The sequence below is a fragment of the Leptonychotes weddellii genome, chromosome 16 (genome assembly GCF_054177405.1).
Source record: "Leptonychotes weddellii isolate Sample4059 chromosome 16, ASM5417740v2, whole genome shotgun sequence".
Taxonomy (NCBI): domain Eukaryota; kingdom Metazoa; phylum Chordata; class Mammalia; order Carnivora; family Phocidae; genus Leptonychotes; species Leptonychotes weddellii.
In genome coordinates this window covers 30,573,228-30,592,964 of record NC_138384.1, presented here as the reverse complement: position 1 = coordinate 30,592,964, position 19,737 = coordinate 30,573,228, and the positions used below count along the sequence as shown (strand labels likewise).

Below are 19,737 nucleotides of genomic sequence, written 5' to 3'. Positions count from 1 at the left end.
CACCTTCTCCCCACCTCCCTGGCCTCACCTCCTTCTCCCCACCTCCCTGACCTCACCTCTTGCCCCTCTTTCCCTGGCTCACTCTACTCCAGCCACAGGGACATTCCTTCTGTCCTTCCACAGGCCCAGCTCATCCCCATGCGGGGAACATCTGGAATGCTGCTCCTACCCCTCTGCATGGCTCATACCCTCTCTTGCTCAAATGCCCCTCCTAGACACAGAGGCCTCTCTGACCACCCTCCAGATGCCCCCTCCTCCCACCCCCCATCACTAACTGACCGCCCTGCTGGTCATGTCCCAGAGAAACACATTCTGTATTTGTTCAGACTTTGCTGGCATCATGCCCCGCACTAGAACGCCAGCACCGAGCACATCAGGGACTCTGTTGGCCCTGTTCACCACCCAGGACCGTGCCCAGCACTGAGTAGGTGCTCAGTCCCACGTGTGACTGAACGAATGCAAGCTGTCGGGATCCGGCCGGTGGTGACACAGGTCCCAGCCATCACTGGCTGTCAAGGGATGCTCATCCAGCAGCAACTGAGAAGGTGGTTAGACGTTCACTAGAACTTCCCGGGGCTGACCATTCTGCGAAACTGGCCGTCAGTGAATAAAGCAGAGCTGGAGCCCCAGGCTGGATTACTAGGGAGGGGAGGGAGGGAGAAAAAGCCGTCCCCAGCGGCAAGGGAGGTGGAGCCTATGAACAGTTAAGGAACAGGGACAGGCCGGCCCTTGGTCCTTCACAGACTCCGAAGGACAGGATGGGGGGTTCGCGGAACCGGGAGGCACATAGGCAAAGGCTGCGCGGAGAGCAAGGATGGGGCTGGGCCCAGAAGGACTCTGGCACGGGGCGGGGGCATTGCAGGAGGGGGACACAGCCCAAGTGGACGCATGGGCTAGAATGAGGGCAGACAGCACAGGACAAAACTCCTGCAAGAGGCCACTTTGGGACTTGGGGCGTCCCCCCACCCACGCACCAACGCTTGAGCTACATATACCGGTGAGAACCTCCACGGGGAAGCCCCTGCCTCAGGGCACCATGACCGCCCAAGGCTGCTGGTAGCCCCCAAGCCTGGCCAGCCTCAGAGCTGGGCCCAGGGCGTGGGGCTCTGGACTCCCGGTCTAGTGCTCCTGCTGTCACCACTCTCTAGGCTCGCTCGTTGTCCGCTGCGCCAGCTACCGGCCCAGACCTTGACTGAGCCCTGAAGGCCATTGTGCTGCAAAGCCTGAAGTCGAGGGCCCCTCCCCCCAGCAGCACTAGGTCAAGGCACTCTGCTCCCACACCCCCCGGGGCCGGGGATGGAGGGGTGCCGCCGGAGGAGCCATGGGGCTGGGTGTGGAGGAGCAGGTGGGCCCATCTCTCCAGCACCAAATCAGGCTCCTTTTAGGGACACTCTGCCTCAGCCAGAACAGGCATCCCCCAGTGGGTCTGCCCCAGGATCTGGGGCTGGGGTGGTGCCAGGGGGAGCCCCAAGGAGAACACCCATGATGGGGACCATTCAGCACCCACCACACACCCCTGCCCCCCTGCCCTTGCACATGGACCCACACACCACCCTTCACGAACCTAGGCGTCAGACACAGCCCTTCCCTGGCTGTGGGGTCCCGGTGTGGGGGTAGGAGGGTGCATGGCAGGTTCTAAAGTCAGCCCATGAGGCAAAAATGCCCCCTGCCCTGAGATTCAGCGGCCATGGCTTGGGATACACACGTGAGGATAACGGCCGTGAGGTGCTTGGTTCCTACGTCAGGCGTGAGGGAGGAAGACACACATCTTAGAACCCCAGAGTCGCAGCCACCTGAGGGGCCGCACACACCCGCGGCACCTGGGGGAGCAGCAGAGTCTCAGCCACCTCACTCTCAGGCTCACTCAGGCAGCCCCCGCGGCTGGAGCTGCCAGCTCTCTTCAAATTGTTATCGCCTCCTTTATTTGGGCAAGTGTGCATCTTAATTGGGCGAAGTTAAATGAACTAGTAATGACCTATAAGTCTGCACATACGCTGTCAACAAGGTAGGGAGGTGGGATTAGGCGCGCTGTGCTGCAGACTCCCTGTGTGACACTGGGCAAGTCTCCCAGCCTCTCTGAGGTGCAATGTCTGCATATGGGAAACAGGCCTGAGAACACTACCTGCGGTCCAAGTGCTACTTCAGCGGTTCAGAGAGAGAATGCCTGTGGAAATGCCCGTTGGAGGGAGGTGAGAGGACACAGGGACCAGCACACAGGCCTTGGGGACCGAGAGAGCCAGATTCAAATCCTAGCCAGGCACCGGTCTCTGGAGGAGAGCACACACAAACTCCAGGCCAGAGCCACTGAGACACGTGGCAGCCAGCCACCAAAAACGACCCTTCCCTAAGGGGTGGGTCCTCGGCAGCCCCGCTCCAGGCCCCTTGGGGTCCCCAGGCTCCGTAGCTTTGCAAGAGTCAGGGGCTCTGGCTGGAATCCCAGGCTGGCCGTCTCTTTCTCTCTCCACACTCGGGGAAGGCATTTCCTCCTTCTCGGGGCCTGCGGGTCAGGTTTCCACCCAAATGGAAAGTCCCACCCAGGGGCCCCCAAAGGAGAGCTCACCATGGAAACTCCATGGGGTGCCTGCCAGACACAAGGGCAAGTGGCCACTGGCGGGCCTTCCTGGGGCCAAGCCCACAGTCCTGCCAGCCGGAGGGGGAGGGGCCAGGAAGGGGGCTCCAGCTGGACTTCAGAGCTCAGACCCAGAACAGTGTTCATACATACAGAGAGCGGGTACATGTGAGTGAGTCTGGGTATGCAGATATACATTTAGACATGAGTCTATAGAGACCCCGAATGAGCCCCAGCCCCGAGTTCTCCTAACACCTCTGAGCCTCACTTTTCCTGACTGTGCCCCCCGCGTCCCCGCCCCAGAGGCCAGATTCTACTCAGATGAGTAAATACAAAATCCTATAAAAAGGGAACAAAGGATAGGGCTTGCTGGGTGGAACCCCCAGCAGCAAGTCCACAAACCATGGCCAGAGTACAATCTGGGCAGAGGGGCCACGGTGGGTGACGCGTCTCCCGAGCTTTTGAGCTCAAAACAGAAGGATGCAAACAGAGCTTCCCAAACTGTGTCCCAAGACTTCATGAGCAGGACGCCTGGCTGGCTGTCGGTTGAGCATCTGACTCGTGGTTCCGGCTCAGGTCATGGTCTCGGGGTCACGAGATGAAGCCCCGTGTCAGGCTCCATCCTCAGGGGGGACGTCTGCTTGGGATTCTCTCCCTCTGCCCCTCCCACGCACGTGCGCTCACTCTCTCTCTCAAATAAAATAAATAAATACATCTTTAAAAAAAAAGAAGACGGGCGCCTGGGTGGCTCAGTTGGTTAAGCGACTGCCTTCGGCTCAGGTCATGATCCTGGAGTCCCGGGGTCGAGTCCCGCATCGGGCTCCCTGCTCAGCAGGGAGTCTGCTTCTCCCTCTGACCCTTCTCCCTCTCATGCTCTCTGTCTCTCATTCTCTCTCTCGCAAATAATAAATAAAAAATAAAAAATCTTAAAAAAAAAGAAGACTTCATGAGCTGGGGATATAGGTGGTCCTCAGAAACAGGTAGGGGCTAGTTTCTGAAGTCAAGAGTTTGAGGAGCCCTCCCAAAGACTCCCAGCAACCATGGGCATGTCAAGGGCTCTTCAAGGTCCTGCACTGAAGAACCCCGCTCAATTGCACTGAACCAGGCACTGAGGGAAGCAACCTGAGCATCTGCCTCAGGACGCAGCCTGCCTTTGCCCAGCCCCCTCCAGGCTGCACTGCATGGAAGTTCGCGGCTGCGGTGTGCACTTAGGCCCTGAGCATTCTTCCGAGGTCAATTTAAGAAAGAACTCTAGGAAAGTTGTTTCTGTATTGTGTGCCAAATTGTTACTGAGACAGTGGCTGTTGTTCGTTCAATGATTAATGAGGCTCTGCACAGTAAATTCCTCAGCATTTAGTGCCAGGGAAAAACATCTGTCCGTCCCCAGTGCATAAATCAGGAAGAGGCGGCCAACAGCCCTTCATCCGATTTCTCGTTTGGCCTGAGCTGCCGGGAAGCTCACCTGCATGGTGACCATTACCTTGGGCTTCGGACATAATTAGTTCTTTCGTCTATTATTTTAGCTGCCCAGTGATGTACGGCCACCTCATCTCGTTTCATTAATAATACCAAGAGCTGGTACTTGTGAGTGCTTGCTGTATGCGGGCACCACGCTGAGCACGTGACATCTACATTCTCCTTCATCCTGGCAAGGGTGCCGCATGCTAGGGCTTTGGTATCCCCGCTTTACAGATCAGGAGACTGAGCCCTGAGAAGGTGAATAACTTAGGCAAGTGCATCCTCACAGCTGAGAAGTGAAGAGTCCTGCTCTGTGTCCTCACTCTAGAATGTGAGTCCTGCAGAGCAGACACCACTGCATCCTTGGGGCCAAGTATGGCCCAAACAGACCCTTGCTGTTAGGTGCTGAACAAACGGGTGCGGGACCCAGCACTGAGACAAAGGTCTGTTTGCTTCAAAATCTGTGCTCTGACTCCTGGTTTGCTTTAGTCTTTAGGGCTTGGCCAAGCTAACCCTGACCTTAGCCTTAAACATAACCCTAACCCTAACCTTAGGCTTAAACATACCCCTAACCACGGTACTAAATCTAAGCTTACTTCTAGCACAATCCCAGATGAATTAATTAACAACCAATACGAAGCTCCCTGCCCGGCCTGGTCCTCGGTTCTAGCGGTGGCAGAAAGTCGGCTTCCAGCGCAGATGGTGGGAGCACGTGGGGTCTGCAGCAGGGAGAGGTCAGCAGAGCCGGGGGTCGGGTTTCCCCTCCCGGGAGGCCCCGGGCAGACCTGAGCAGGGCAGGCCCGGCCACTCAGGCCTACAACAGCAGACGGTGGAGCAGGCACACCGGGCCGGGCCCCTGCTCACAGAGGCGGCTACTCTGGCCTATGAGGGCCAGCCCAGCGGGTGGGGAGGAGATGCCCTGCCCCGCTTCCTGCCCATTTGTGGCTGGCGAGGAGCCCCGCAGCCAGCACAGGAAATAACAGGGGCCCCCAGAGGCCGCCCATGCAGGCCCTGCTCCGAGGCCGCCCAGGGAGGGAAGGAGGCCATTGTCGCTCTTTGTTTCGGTTTCCCCAGCATTGCCTGGGCTCCAAGAGGCCCCTGGGAGCTAACAAAGCTTCCCCCCAACCCGCAGCTGTCCAGCCTCCCTCAGCCGGACCCTGGGGACGGGCCCACCAGGCCCCTGGACTCTTAAAGTGGCAGGTGCAGGGTGGAAATGAAGTCATGTCCAAGTTGGGGCTGGGGGGGCGCGTGTGGGCCAGAGCAGGCCAGGCAGGCGAACAGACAGATGGGCACTGGGGTCTGTGTCTGCACGCAGGTCAGCCCAGCACCGGGCCCAACAGCAGGCGTCTGAATCTTTGGACGGAAAGTATGTCTAAGGCACCGAGGGTACAACAAAGAAACCAAAGAAAAGAAAGGAAACAGAGAGCACAAAGACAACCTGGGCATCTGGAACGGCCGCGCACGGTCGCCGTCCTTGAAGAGACACAGCCCAGAAGCAGGACTGTTCCGCTCATTTGCAAGCCTAGGGGCGTGCTGCGTGTGTTTTTGCATGTCTCTCTCTGCACATGTTTTAAGCGTGTGCATGTGTACGCGGCGTACATGTGAGCACGAGGCCCTGTGCTCGTATACGCATGTGCGTGCATACTTTGTGAGCACGTGTGTGCGTGGTGGGGCGCATGTGACGTGTGGAGGCTACATATATGAATGTGTGCCCGGGGGGGTGGAGGAGGGACATGTGTGGATATGTGTGTCTGTACATGTGTGTTGCAGTCACAGGTGTGCGTGTGACGGTGTGTGCACACGTGCGTATGTCTGCACCCACAGTGGTTGGTGAGTCACCACACCGCCGTTAAAGAGCACTCTCGGGCTTGTGCCCGCCGGCGGTCACTCGTTCCCACACCGGCCCTGGCACAGCCCTCCAGGGGTATGTCACTATCGTGACCTCATCAGGGCTCTCGGCACATCCTCTCGTGCGTCCCCACAAGCACACAGCACATCTCCACTGAGTCCCAGTCACCGAGTTAGCAACGACAGAAGGGGGCCCTGGACTCAGATGAAACCAACCCAGGCTCAAACCCCTGCTCTGGCCCCACGAGCTCCGAAAACCCGCCCCAGGCTCTCAAGCCCTCTGAGCCCCAACCGCTCCTCCGTGAGACAGAAATGATAGCACTTCCGAGGAGGGTTAAATGAGATCACGTGTGCTGCAGCCCAGCTTCACACCTGGCACCACCGACTGAAACAACTGGATGGTTATTATTTTTATCGTTACTGTTACTACGGTTGCTGGTAGCCAGAGCTAGTGGCTGAAGACCCAGCAGTGAGCAAAACAGGCACTACTCCTGCCTCCCCAAGCTCATGGGGTTTGCAAAGTATTTAGCCGTAAGAAGGAGAAAAACAGATGGGCACCTGGGTGGCTCAGTTGGTTAAGCGACTGCCTTCGGCTCGGGTCATGATCCCGGAGTCCCGGGATCGAGTCCCGCATCGGGCTCCCTGCTCAGCAGGGAGTCTGCTTCTCCCTCTGACCCTCCCCCCTCTCATGTGCTCGCTCTCTCTCATTCTCTGTCTCAAATAAATAAATAAAATCTTAAAAAAAAAAAAAGTAGAAAAGCAGAAGCAAAAAAGTGTCCTATTTACTAGATTCAGTGTCAGTCTAATGTACTAACTACCACCAAGTATGGCCAGCAGCCATCAGTTAAAGCAATCGACCACAACGAAGGAGAAAAGAAGTATCCGTGTGGGCAAAATAATGGTTTTTCGAACCAGACAGGCAGCAGTTAGCCAGGTTCAGACTCACATACACATGGACTGGTGTGTGTGTGTGTGTGTGTGTGTGTGTGTATACGTGCGTGCACGCACATGCACACACACGCGCCCACACCTGCCTGCACACTCAAGGATTTTAGGAGAATGTCAGCTGAGAGGACAGCAGCCTAACCCCCGTGGGCCACCCGCAGCCTACAGCGGGACACGGGCTGACACGGCGCTGGCCACCCCTGACCCAGGAGCTGGGCCCTGCAGAGTGCCCGCCCAGGAAGCCAGGAGCAGCCAGGCAGCATGACTGAGCTGACCTTGGCCATTTCCTACTGGGCACTGACCCATGGCTGCACAGTTGGTATGTCCAGCCCTGCCCAGGGAAGGAGCTGGATCATATGACATCCTCACAGCATTTGCCTTTCAGAGCAGAGCCTGCCCACCAACCCCCTGACCAGTACCCAAGCCCACCAAAGCCATCCCCACTTAGGAAACGAGCAAGGCTCCACCAACCAGGGTCAGCATGAGTGAGGACGCTGCCCACTGTGGTGAGGGCTAGAGATTGCCAGTCAAGACGTTGAGGGAGGGGGGCTGGGGGCATCTGGGCTTCCTCTGCCACCCCCACAGATCCAAGCTCTGAGCTCAGCTCCAGTCCAAGCTTCCATCAATGTGTTCTCAAGAGCAAGAATAAAAGCCCAGAGCACCCCAGGTGCCACCCTGGAAGGCTAAGGCTAACCCATGTGGATTCCCTCATATAATCCTCACAATGGCCTAGGAAGACAATTTTCCCCATTGTAGGTGAGGAAATGGAAGCACAGAGAAGTTATGCAACTTACTCAAGGCCTCACGGAGCTGCTAAGTATCTGGACCTCAAACCCAATTCTGGCCCTTAAAGGGAACAGATATCTGGCCCTGGACTGCCAAGGGCAAATACAGACAAAGAGGCAGAGGTTGCAAACCAAGTCACCAAGCCAGGGCTAGGTTCTGGGAGCACAGAGAATCATACGTGGCCACTGCCTGAAGGAGCACACAGAGCAGCAAGGGAACTGGGCACGTACAGAAGGAAGGTCATAAGCAAGCGAAAAGCAGTAAAGGCCAGGATCACGGCTGTCCCCAGGGCTAAAGGGAACAAAGGAAGGTGCAATAATTATGATGGGGCTATCATGGCACGCTTCTTGGAGAAGGGGTCATTTAGCTGAGCTCCATAGGCAGAGGGCTCAGCTAGAGCAAAAGTCAAGGGGAGCAGGAAAGAGGGCTTAACTCATCAAGCCCTTTAAGTCTTCACTACTTGGAGTGGCCACCCTGGAGCTGGTTAGAAATGCAGAATCTCAGGCCCCACCCAGACCTACTGAGTCAGAATTCACATTTTAACGAGATCACCAGATTGGCACGCACATTCCAGTGTGAGCAGAGTTGGCGTTAACCACACCTGGGCAACACAGGGAGACGTCCCCAAAGTCACGAGGAGCAATGTCATCATCACGCCTACATGCTCACACCCGTATACACACCAGACTGTGGCCCTGGTTCAAGTCACCAAAGAATCGCTGGTTTCCACCGCCCAGCAGTGGGGTCCTCAGGACTTAGGGAAGGGCTGACACCACAGACCCCTCCCTGACCTCAGGGAGCACCCAAGCCTGGAGAAACTAGAACCAGCCCCTCCCTCATTAAAGTCCTCAGGACTGCCCCCTGAAAGGCCCAGCACACCAGGAGAGGGGAAGGGGACCCAGGGCTCGCTGAGGCGGACAGCCCCAAGTCCAAGGGGCTGGGAGCAAGGGCACAATGGCGGAGCAGCTGCTGTGGGCCAGGCCGCCGGTACCGCAAAGATGACACGGAGTCCCTGCCTCGGAGAAAGCCCAAGTCCACGCCAGAGGTGAAAACCAGCAAGACGAGCCCCACTCCGTGGTTTCACCCCAGCGAAGCCACTGGCCAGGCTTGGGGGGAGACGAGGAGGCTGAAGAGAGACCCCACACACGCTCCTTCACGCACACCCCAGGCGCCGGCACACACACACGGGCGCGTGCACGAGCTCCGCACACACGTGCTCACGGCAGATAGGGCCCGGGGGAGACGATCAGAGGGCAGCCCAGCAGTGGTCCCTGGCTGGTCCAGAGCCAGAGGAAAGGGTGGGCAGGAAACGCCACATCCCCCTAGAGAATGGGTCCCAGCCAGCCCGGGGGGGAGGGGGGCCAGGATGCGGTACAGAAGGGTGCAAAGGCCCTGCAGTCCCCAGGGGTCTGAATCAGGGCTAATGCACCTGGGCTCACACACACACACACACACACACACACACACACACACACCCATGCGTGCGCACATGAACACGAGTACGTGCCTCCGCGTGCACGCAGGGCACAGATGTCCTACACCTCGTGGACTGCTCACCATGGTAACAGAGTGGCCACCTCTCAGTTCCAGTCACCCCCTGAAGGTTTCTAGGCCTCCTGGGCTGGGGGGGAGGCAGCCCTAACAAAGGCGCAGGCCCGCTGGCCTGGCCGGGGGTCCGAGGCACAGACCAGCCGGCGCATGCCTGCTACCCTCCCCTGGTGAGCTCGGGGCCACCGCGTCTTCCTGCCCAGCCTGCCTGGTTCCACTTAGCTCAACTCCCCACAGACGCCCCGGCCGAGCTAATGAGAAACTCCCCAGCTGGCCCCACATAAAAACGCATTTCATAAGTCTTTAAAATGCTGGGAAATTATACATCTATTTAGACCTTTTCTGCTCCTTTAAAATGTCCCCTGGTCCACATTGAGAGTATGATTGGGTTGGGGGCTCAAGCTCAAGAGGTGGACAGCTGGAGCCAAAGGAAGCCTGGGCCGTCCATCGCTGGCCGCGGTATCCTGGCCACAGGGCCCGGGACCCGCTCGAGGAGGAGCCCAGGATGGAGGGTCACTCAGGAAAGAATTCAAGTGAGGGACCCTGGCAAGGAGTGGGGAGAAAGAGGGGGTCCAAGTTACTGCAGCCTGGGTTTGAAGATTGAAAGAGAAAGTCAAAAGGTGCTGGGAGGGCACCTGGGTGGCTCAGTTGGTTAAGCGACTGCCTTCGGCTCAGGTCATGATCCTGGAGTCCCGGGATCGAGTCCCACATCGGGCTCCCTGCTCAGCAGGGAGTCTGCTTCTCCCTCTGACCCTCCTCCCTCTCCTGCTCTCTGTCTCTCATTCTCTCTCTCTCAAATAAATAAATAAATAAAATCTTTAAAAAAAAAAAAGGTGCTGGGAGCCCCCAAGAAAAACTCCAAAGGAGAAAAAAGAGCACCTACTACACAAAGGTCCTAGTCATTGTACTATTTCTAAGAGCCAAAAATGAAAAGCAGTCCAAATGCCCAACAGGGGAGGGGCACTTAGGAAAGCGAATACCCAGCCACCCAATGACCCTGATGTGTGACAGAAGGATGTGTGGGCTCCGGGGGTTACGTGAAGCTCGGGTCTCATATGGGGGAGGGAGCTAAACGGATTCCACCATGGATTTCATCTAAGTAAGTTGGTTGATATGGGACGGAGCTGGAAACGGGGCCGAGAGAAACAGAAAGGGCAGGAGTGCAGAAGCGCAAGGCTGTAGGTGCAGTTTCTATGAAGTAGTTGAAATAATAAACACGCACCCTAGGAAAACACCAGTGGGGTGGGGAGACAGCTCCAAGAAAGCTCAGAAGTACAGGCTGGGCTGCATGGAGGGGTCTCGACACCCTGCGTGAAAGGCCCAGTTTTCCAGACATTTCCGTCCACTTCACTGTCAGAACCTCGGGGTGCAGGACTGCAGGGGTGGGGAGGAGGCTGCGACCTTTGTCAGGAGTGGGGACCCTGACCTCTCTCCCTAGCCCACTGCTTATCCAGCGCCAGAATGAAAGGAAAAGGACAGGCTTCCAGCACCCCTCTCTAAGGGGCCCCCAGGATACCAGCTACCTAGATGCTACTCTAATTTCCCACCCGAGCGGGTCCCAGAGCCCACAGCCCAATTACCAGCCTCCCCTGCAAACTGCAGCCACGCCCAACGCCCAGGCACAGTCATGAGCAGGGGGCCCAGTGGGGAGGCAGGCTGGGGACAGGCGCGTGGGAGTCCCTACCGAGAGCCTGGCCCGCGGTGTTTCCCTGGCCTCTGAGATGGAAAATGTGTACAAGGCCTTCAAAACATGCACCTCCTCGCCTTCCGGGCGGAGGAGTCAGACTCTTTCACCGGACCCAGGAGGGACTGGGCACACAGCTGAGTCCCTCCCCAAGGCTCTGGATTCCCTCGACAGTGAAGAGTCTGGACAACAGCCTCACAGGCAGCTCGGCCAGTTACAGTTTTGGTGCTACGTTCGTGCCTGAGCTGCCCGGGTTCAAATCCTGGCTCTGCTACTTCCTGGTTGTGTGACTTTAAAACAAGTCGCTAGTAACATAAGAATAAAAAAAAATAAAAAAAATAAATAAATAAAACAAGTCGCTAGCATCTCCTTGACTCAGTTTCTGTACATGAACCAAGAAGGAGGGCTGGCCCCCAGAAGTAGTTTGTAAATGAGATGGATGTTTCCACTAGCCAGGACAATGAGACCTGTCAGGTGGCAGGAAGGCCCACAACTCTGATCACCCCAATAGGGTCTCAGGCCATCGCAAACAACGAATTATATAGAGCGTTTCTCTCCAATCCCTAGAGTGTCTGTCACCACCTGGCTGACCTGCCCGGGCAGTGACAATGAGTGTATGTCAACAGAGTAACCGTTTCCCGTCTCCGGACCACCCCACAGACCCTCCTCCCACTGCACCCCCCAGCTTGCTCCAGAGCTGCCATGTTGGAAGGAAGCCCAACCTGTCCTGAAGCCAGCCTGGAGAGGTTCCAGTGACACTGCGGTCAGAGAGTTATACAAAGATGAGTCCCCTCCACCCCCCCCATCAAACTTGGTGATCAGAGCAAGGGAAGCAAAGCTCGGTTTGGCTGGATTGGTTCACTGAAAACCCACACTGTAGGGCTCACAATCATCCTGGTGCCTGCCACTTGGAGACCACCTTCTAAAGGGCTTGAAGGAAGAGAGAAGAAGCGTTGAAGGGAAGACAGGTCTCCTCACTGTGCTGGGCTGACCAGGAGAGGGGGGAAGTTGGTGGGAGGGCAGGGCAGGGGGACAGAGAGGCCCCCTGGGAGGGCCACACTTAGCAACCTCCTAACTGGTGACCAGGCCAAAACCAGCTAGCAGAAGGCCTTTCTGTGACCCGAACAACAATTTTTTTTTTTTAAGATTTTATTTATTTATTTGACACAGACAGAGAGAGAGAGAGAGAGCACAAGCAGGGGGAACCACAGGCAGAGGGAGAGGAAGAAGTGGACTCTCCGCTGAGCAAGGAGCCCGATGCGGGCCTCGATCCCGGGACCCTGGGATCATGACCTGAGCTGAAGGCAGACGCTTAACAGACTGAGCTACCCAGGCGCCCCAGATTTTTTTTTTTTTTTTTAATATGAGTTGTCCAAAGTGAGATACCCCTTCACATTTAGGAAGGCTGGAATAAAAAATTTTTTTAAATTTTTAAAAAGGGAAGGGGCGCCTGGGTGGCTCAGTCATTAAGCGTCTGCCTTCGGCTCAGGTCATGATCCCAGGGTCCTGGGATCGAGCCCCACATCGGGCTGCCCGCTCAGCAGGAAGCCTGCTTCTCCCTCTCCTACTCCCCCTGCTCTGTTCCCTCTCTCGCTGTCTCTCTCTCTGTCAAATAAATAAAATCTTTTAAAAAAAAAAATTTTTTTTAAGGGAAAATAACAACTGTTGGTGAGGATATGGAGGAACTGGTACTCCCACACATTACTGGTGGGAGCGTGAAATGATGCAGCTGCTATGGGCAACAGTTTGGCAGTTCCTCAAAAAGTTATACAGAGAGTTACGACATGACCCAGCAATTCCACTCCTAAGTGTATACCCCCTAAAGCTGAAAACTGGCACATGGAAATTCACAGCAGCATATTCACAACTGCCCAAAGGGGAAAATAACCCAAACATCCATTAACAGAAGAACAGATAAACAAAATGTGGTCTATCCATACAACAGAACGTTATTCAGCCATAACAAAGAATATAGGACTAGTACAGGCTACAATTTGGATAAACTTGACAATATTAGGCTACACAAGGAGCGCCTGGGTGGCTCAGCTGGTTGGGTGTCCAACTCTCGGTTTCTGCTCAGGTCATCATCTCCAGATCCTGGGCTCGAGCCCTGCATCAGGCTCCCTGCTCAGTGGGGAGTCTGCTTCTCTGCCTCTTTCTCCCTCTCCCTCCGCTCGCAAGTTCTCTCTCTCTCTCACTCTAAAACAAATAAGTAAACCTTAAAAAAAATATATTAGGCTACATGAAAGAAACTGGTCAATATAGACTACATATCCTATGATTCCATTCTATAGAGAAAATAGATGAGTGGTTGCTTAAGGGCTGGGAGTGATGGAAAGATAGAAGGTGATGCCTACGGGCTACAGAGCTTCTTTTTGAGGTCATGAAAATGTTCTCAGTTGACTACGATGGTGGTGATACATATCTCTGAATATACTCAAATCCACTGAATTGTACATTTTAAGTGAATGCATTATATGATATGTAAATTGTATCTCAATCAAGCTACCTTAAAGTGATATGAGTTGCTGCATTTTTTTAATCTGATGATTTCCCACAAAAATCCAGCTTTCTGGTCTCTCTTTTAAAAACTCACATGGGGGCGCCTGGGTGGCTCAGTCGTTAAGCGTGTACCTTCAGCTCAGGTCATGGTCCCAGGGTCCTGGGATCGAGCCCCACGTCGGGCTCCGCGGGAAGCCTGCTTCTCCCTCTCCCACTCCCCCTGCTTGTGTTCCCTCTCTGGCTGTGTCTCTCTCTGTCAAATAAATAAATAAAATCTTTTTTAAAAATAAATAAATAAAAAATAAAAACTCAGATGGGGGCACCTGGGTGGCTCAGTCTTTCAGCGTCTGCCTTCGGCTCAGGTCATGATCGCAGAGTTCTGGGATCGAGTCCCGCATCAGGGATCCCTGGCTCAGTGGGGAGCCTGCTTCTCCCTCCACCGTTCCCCCCTGCTCGTGATCTCTCTCTCACTCTCTCCCTAATAAATAAATTTTTTAAAAATAATAATTCAATAAATAAATAAATAAAAACTCAGATGATCTGGCAATTTGGCGCAGGTCCCTGGCACAGTCTGTGCCCTAGCAGGGTCTGTGTCACACTTTACCAGAGACCCTCCCCAACCTGCCCCCTCACCTGGGCCCCAGGCCAGCCTCGGGACAGGGAGGACCTCTATGGGGCTCTCACAAAAGGCTTTCTCATCTCTGAGGCCATTCAAACCCACAAACTCCCCTGAAATCACACGTAAAATGTTCCCACTGGATGCTCAAAGGCATCTGTGGGCTCAAAACAGGTTCAGAATTATGCTCCCATTATCTCCTTATAAGCTATCGTCCCCCTCACCCCCTTCTCATGGGTAAGAAAAATCAGGATCCCATGGGGAATGATTTAAAACCCCACCCCTACTACGCACCCCACACCTAGGCTCTGAGCACAGTGCTCGGTCCCGGGGCTCTGCTCTCAGGAGCCCAGGATCTGCCGGCCGAGGGGCAGGCGGAGGCTGGCGCTCCCCGCTCCCATGAAGCCGCAGGCCCGCCGGGGAGCCCTGCTCTGAACCAGTCCCCCTGGCAGGCCGGGCCAGGCTCTCCATCACTGTCAGGGCCCTGACGCGAGGGCACAGACACAGCAGGCCAGGTTGTTCTTGGGGGTGGTGACCATAGGGTCTCCCCTGGCAGGGGAGGCCGGAGGAGGCCAGAGGTGAGCAGAGAGCACACAGGGCATTCTGCTTCTTTATTGGAGTTCTCCATCACGCTCCCACAGGCAGGGCAAAGCGGGCGAGGGGGAAGGGCACCGCGCAAAGCTTGCAGCCCAGCTACTAGGCCCCCAAGGAAAGGAGCTGCCCCGTGGCCCACAGCTCCTCCTGGTAAAACGCTCTCAGCGCACCCTGCTCACCTCACCCTGGATTCCTTTGATCTGATGAGCCAAAGACCCTTCATGGCCCGTACCTCCAGGGACCCTCCTGAAGCCCCCACGATGCCACACTGTCAGGTTCGGCCTCCCTGCCCACCTCTGGCACCATGCAGTGCAGAGGTGAAACCACGGGATCTGGCCGCAAGCGGACTTGGGTTCGAGTTCCTTCTCCACAGCTTGCTGGCCAGGGACCGCGGGTCTGCTACTCTACAGCTCTGAGCCTCCTTCCCCCGTCCGCCAGATGAAGATGGCAATTCTCAGCGGCAGAGCCAAGGGCGGCTTGGGGAGGCTTTGCTCCCCCCATAATCTTCCTTGGCACCTGCCCCCATTCTCTGATGCGGCCAAGTGACATTTTCTCAGCTTAATGAAAAGTGTTACACTAAAGCAGCTTTAACCAGGCCTCTGGCCCTGTCCGCCACCAGATGGCTGCCCCTAAACCAGCCTATGGAGGAACTCTGGTGCTGCCGCTGGAAACAGCACCCACCTCATAGGGCTGTCATGATGGCTCCGTGAGATACCGCAGGTCAAGCGTTTGCTCCATATCTGGCATGGACCAAGCCAAGGCTCAATAAATGTGACATCACCCTCATCCAGGGCTGCCTCCCAGACTGACTTTGTCCCCTCACCCAGGATTTGCACCATCTCACAAGCCCCATGCTCAGGGAATCCAAGCTGACTTTAATAGCCCAAGCCCAACAAAACTGGGAAGGAAAATTTATCACATGCGCACACTGTAAAAAATCGCCAGAAATGGGCCAATGAAAACAAAACAATCCATTGCTTGGCTGCGGATTATCCAATGCCCAGGATGCTTTGCCCTCCCTTTCCCCATCTCTGAGCAGATGATCCAAAGCTGACTGGCACCATGAGTCCCTGAGGGCTGGAGGGGACTCACAAAGAGTCATGTACCTCTTCCTGCACCAGTGTATGGGGCATGCTCAGCTCTTGGCTGGAAACGGACAAATCCCACAACCTCCGCGATGCCCAACTGCCCCAGAGAGGCCCTGAGGCTGGCCATGCCACGGCGGCAGCAGAGAACCCAAGACCAGCATGGCCCCCACACGGCCCCCTCAGCATCACAGACCGAGAGTTCCCTGCCGTAGGGATGCAGCCTGGGGCCCCGATGCCCCCTGCGCAGGGCTGTCCATGCACCACGACCAACGCCACTGCCCTCCTGGCACCCCACTGCTGTTCCTGTCTGTCCTCACTACCTCCAGTACCATTGGGAAAGCGGCAAGGTGGCAGGACCTTATGTGGACACCACGCTGGGCGCTTTCCTGGTTCAGAGCACAGTGGGGATCCTTTTCAGAGTTGGCAGAAGCCTGAGCACATGCACCCCGATATGAGTCAGGATCCCTGGAGGAGACATGGAGCTTTATAATCTCGCTGTGTTTCCACCAACCACGGGGGAGTACATATCCCCTGTACAGGAAGAGACAGGACAGGGGCTATGCAGTCCTTTCCTCCAACCTACCCAGTGTGGACCCCAAGGTCTGTCCTAACCCTGGACTCTTCTGAAAATGTGAGCACCACCCCCCTCGTTCTGGCTTCAGACACCCTTCCCAGGGAGGGAGACCCTGTCACCAAGGGCCAGGCACCTGCAGATACAACAGTGCCCAAACCTGAGTCAGCCAGGACCCAACCAGGACCCTTCAGACTCTCCAGGCAGCTCCCCATCATGCTGGAAAGAGCACTGGACAAGGAGTCCTGGAACCCAGGTTCCAATGCTAGCTCTCCACTCCCCTTCTGTGCAATCTATACCAGCATTTCCCAAATTTCTGTCATTTACAAACCATCTTCATGATTTTTGTTGAACCCAAGCATTGTGTACCATTACTTAAAATTGTCAATGCAACTTTCTCACTTAAATGACTTCAGCATCATCGTAAGTCACAAGTAGCCATAAAATCACAAATCCAATGTATGACCATTCGAACGTTAAATGTTCATATGCCTGATGCCTCACACCACATTTCTGGAACTACTGACCCAGAGCAAAGCTCCCTCTGTGCCTCAGTTTCCCCAGCTAGAAGACAAGGAAGTTGGACTAAATGATTCCCTCAGAGTCTCTTCAGGCCCAAGATTCCTCGAGATCCGCCTGGATCCAGTTCCCCCAGAAATCCAGAACCAGCTGGTCAGGATCCTGGGACAGGGACGAGGCCGGAGAGGCTGTACCTGCCGGACTGGGAGCCAAGAGAGGCTCTGGCTGGATGCAGAGCAAACAGGAGAGTCATGCCCTCCACTAAGGAGCTCCCAAGGACCCCAAAGCCAGTTCTAATCCCAAATTCCACAGGCAGCTCCAAATTACAAGACTTTACAGTTAGAAAAACTTTATCCCTTCACTCCTTTTTAGAGCGGGGGAAACTGAGGCACAGAGGAGCTTACGCAAGGACAGAAGTGAGCCGAAAACCCAAGTCCCCTGACTGCCAAGTCGCCTGCATCACCCAATGGGGGCCACACATCCCACAAGTCTGAACTTCTCCTATTACCTCCCCCTAGAGGCATGGGCTTGGGTTGCTGGCCTGGGAGTGCAGAGCATCCCCTTCTGGGAGGGGAAGTCTGGGGACTGTGATTTCAATTGGAGTTTAAACATCCTAGTAAAGTGGGTTTTATGCAATTAGACTGGAATGAATGTGCAGTGAGGCCCATGGCAGGGAGCTTCAAAGCCTGTGTAGTGGGGGTATCATGGCCCCTCTGAACGCGCCCACAAGAAGGAAACGTGGTCCCCCAGGAGAATAGGGCATATTAGTCTCCGTATGTAATAGATTTTATTGACCATATGGAACTGATATAAAAATCATGTTGCACAGGGTAGTCTGGCCTGGAGACAGGAATGTGACATGAAGAATATGATTTCCATAACCAGCTGGGTGGCTTCCTGAGTTCCTGAGCCCGCCCCCCAGGACCCCCAGCAACTCCCCCAGCAGCCCCTGGGCATTTACCTGATGCAGTCACGGAGGAATCCCAGGCCAGCGAGAAGTCCGAGGCCTCCCCCTCTTCAACTGAAAGAGAGAACAGAGATGGGCCTGTGAGTTTTGAAGCTGTACAAACAGGCCATCAGGGAGGGGAACAGGGCAAGGAAGAAGGGTCATTTGTGGGGGTCCTTATAATATCCACGATCAGGAGCAAGGGGATAAAGCCTACAAAGAGGCCTTTGTTGGCTTCACGGACATGTAAAGTAATCAGAATAAAACCTGAATAGCGAGTAAGTGCTGGATCAGTACAGTTTCCCCATCTCTGGGTCCCTAGCAGACATCACAAATCAATCACAGCACTGCCTAGAGCCAGCATCAGGATCTTTCTCTTCACCGTGCTACAGCCGATCACTACCTGTAATCACGTGAGAGAAAGCCATTAGCCACTCGCGGGAAGACAGCAGAGACTCAGACCTCTCCCTGATCCCGCAGACATTGTCCTCCTCCCCAAAGCCCCTTAAACCACCACCGAAATGAGAGAGCTTGTTTGTGAAGCAAATAAGACCACTCTCAGAGGTTGGAGGAGCACAGGGTGCTATTGCACACACTGAGAGAACTGGCCCACAGACAAACCTCAGAATATGCTAAGGTCCTGTGGTCAGCAGTCACAGGCTGTAACATCAGAAAGCAACTCACCTCTCCACCCCGCCCCTGAGCTCACAGAACAAGGCTGGGTAGGGATGGGGCACCTCCATCACCCTGTACCCCAACATGTAAGACCAGGCTGCTGGAGATGGAGGCCAAGTGCCAGGGGAGCACGGGAGAAACTCTATTCGGCATAATAAAGCTCTTGTCCTGGAATTAATCCCAGTTTAGGGCATGTAATAATATTAAAGCTGGGTTATGGACTCTGTAAAATGTTTAAGCCAAAAATGTGCATACACAGTATTTTTCAGATTTAACGGGCTCTGAAGTTCCACACCTGTGCAGACTGAAGCTACCAGGTCCCGCCCGTTCCCTCTGCACCATCGCTGTCCTCCGTGGGCACACACGGTGAGCCAGACGCGGTGCTGGGTGCTTTCCAGGCAATATTGCGAGTACTCCTCATCAACACTCCCAGAGAGGCCAAGCGATGTGCCTGAGGTCGTACAGAGCTACAGGGAGTACGTGCAGAGTCTGGCCTAAAACGCACAAGTGGGTCTGAAAGGAAGACCGATGCAGTCTGAAACCACCGCATACAGAGGCGCAGAGGATGCTGTCCAGAATCCTAGCAACTCGGGACTGATAAGCAGCAACCCCAGCCCAGCCCACGGAAGGCAGGTCCACAAGCGTGCTGGGTAGCCGAGCAGTGAGAGGAACATGCAGGCTAGGCTCTGGTCCTGCATTCGAATCCTGATTCTGACTCGTGAGCAAATTATTGAACCTCTAAGCTTCAGTTTGGCCATCTCAAAGATAGCTCATAATGGTGCCTAAGCCATAGGGTGGCAGAGAGGCTTGCGCGGGGTGATGGAGGCATCTGCTGGAACAGGGGCTCAGGCACTCAGGTAGGTTTGGCACCGGGGCTGGACAAGTCCAGCTCTGCAGGGGCGGCCCCCTTGATCATGTATCTGTCCCCGCTCTCGTTCCCCAGCCGGAGCCTCACAGACCGCGCCCAAGAGGGGACATCCACGACAAGGAGCAACAGGCCAAGGAATGCTAACAGAGTGTTCTCTCTTGCCCAAGTTTGCATCCTGAGAGGAGAAAGGCAGAATCCAGACGATGAAAGGCCAGGGAGAGCTGGGGTGGGGCCGAGGCTCTGGTTTGAACTCAGCGAGTTACAGCCGGGGTGGGTTTTCAAACACACAGCTCTGTAAATACGAATCAGGACCTCGCACCAGACAAAACAGATCCTACTTGCTAAGCTGATTCCAACCAGACAGCCCCCAAAACCCGGGCGGATGATGCTCCCAGCGATCTGAAGCCAGCCGTGCGTGAAAGGGGCAGTTAACAGCGCCCGCCGCCACACCTGAAAATCCATTTCCTTCACATTTCACCATTTACTTACTTTAAGATCTATGCATTTTGCTTCCATTAAG

The 19,737-nt window shown here is 55.2% G+C and overlaps 1 protein-coding gene across 1 annotated transcript in view; it reads right to left on the bottom strand.

Moving 5' to 3' along the window:
- Positions 1–19,737, bottom strand: part of ZNF423 (zinc finger protein 423) — a 294,946-nt gene that overhangs the window by 235,529 nt on the left and 39,680 nt on the right. The window contains exon 2 of the mRNA XM_081806622.1: positions 17,690–17,749. The gene's annotated coding sequence lies outside the window, so the exon portion shown is untranslated. The remainder of the gene's footprint in view (positions 1–17,689; positions 17,750–19,737) is intronic.